This window comes from Limulus polyphemus, unplaced genomic scaffold (genome assembly GCF_000517525.1).
Source record: "Limulus polyphemus unplaced genomic scaffold, Limulus_polyphemus-2.1.2 Scaffold916, whole genome shotgun sequence".
NCBI lineage: Eukaryota > Metazoa > Arthropoda > Merostomata > Xiphosura > Limulidae > Limulus > Limulus polyphemus.
The window spans coordinates 345,677-346,949 of NW_013666526.1; the positions used below are offsets into that span (position 1 = coordinate 345,677).

The 1,273-nt window shown below is 29.5% G+C and overlaps 1 protein-coding gene and 1 long non-coding RNA gene across 2 annotated transcripts in view; both read left to right on the plus strand.

Annotated features, from left to right (window-relative positions):
* Positions 1-1,273, plus strand: part of LOC111086201 (dipeptidyl aminopeptidase-like protein 6) — an 85,971-nt gene that overhangs the window by 41,632 nt on the left and 43,066 nt on the right. The window lies entirely within an intron of this gene.
* The window catches only part of LOC111086200, a 12,017-nt gene that overhangs the window by 2,986 nt on the left and 7,758 nt on the right, over positions 1-1,273 (plus strand). Inside the window, exon 2 of the long non-coding RNA XR_002610954.1 lies at positions 544-545. This is a non-coding gene — a long non-coding RNA (uncharacterized LOC111086200). The remainder of the gene's footprint in view (positions 1-543; positions 546-1,273) is intronic.

Genomic DNA, 1,273 nt, shown 5'->3' on the forward strand with positions numbered 1-1,273 from the left:
CAAAAAAGGTGCACCTTCCGAAAACTTCTATGTTTCTTTAACTATAATTTACACAGTTTCTTTACCCCATGTGTTTTCCGAGTTTCATGGATCACTTATTGCATCATTCATGCTTTCGTCACATTTTCATTAGTAGTGTAAGCTATCAGGACCGTAATGACCACAGAACTTTAGTAAAGACATATGTGGGGAAGATCTCTGAATAAAATGTAAAAGTAATGTGGATCAAAAAATTAAAGTAAAACAAAAAAATAACACAAACATGTTAATTTGTAGTGTGTAACACCATTCAAATTTTCATTGGCTTGCATTTCTTAGTTAGAACTTGGTTGAGAAACACCATGTCTTGGATTTGTGTGTGTGTGTGTGTGCTATATAGGAATACTCACTGTTTTAAATTTCGTATTTTTAACAACTTTTCACCGGGTTTCAATTAAACAAATCGATCTACTGTTATGAGCGTGTTTCCGTTTCCTGAAATGTTGCCTGTGTAACAGTCTGCACTCGGTACTAGCAGCATGCGTTCGTTGTATTGCAAGAAAGAAGTGACCAAGCTAAGAGAGTTTTTCTAATTTGCTTGTAAAATGTTCAAATAAACTTTTTTTTAAAAAAAGAGAATTTAATCTGAGTGAACTCGTCACGAGTAAATAATCACTGCATAACCTACTGTTACAACTTAAAAAAGACGAAAATTTTCCCTGTTGAAAACGTCCTTAGAATATATTATTTCTTATTCTATCGACACTATTCTATAAAGTACAACATCTACGCTACAATATATTATTTCTTATTCTATCGACATTATTCTATAAAGTACAACATCTACGTTACAATATATTATTTCTTATTCTATCGACATTATTCTATAAAGTACAACATATACGTTACAATATATTATTTCTTATCCTATCGACGCTATTCTATAAAGTACAACATCTATGTTTCAATATCTTATTTCTTATTCTATCGACATTATTCTATAAAGTACAACATCTACGTTACAATATATTATTTATTATTCTATCGACACTATTCTATAAAGTACAACATCTACGTTGCAATATATTATTTATTATTCTATCGACACTATTCTATAAAGTACAACATCTACGTTACAATATCTTATTTCTTATTCTATCGACACTATTCTATAAAGTACAACATCTACGTTACAATATATTATTTCTTATTCTATCGACACTATTCTATAAAGTACAACATCTACGTTACAATATATTATTTCTTATTCTATCGACACTATTCTATAAAGTAC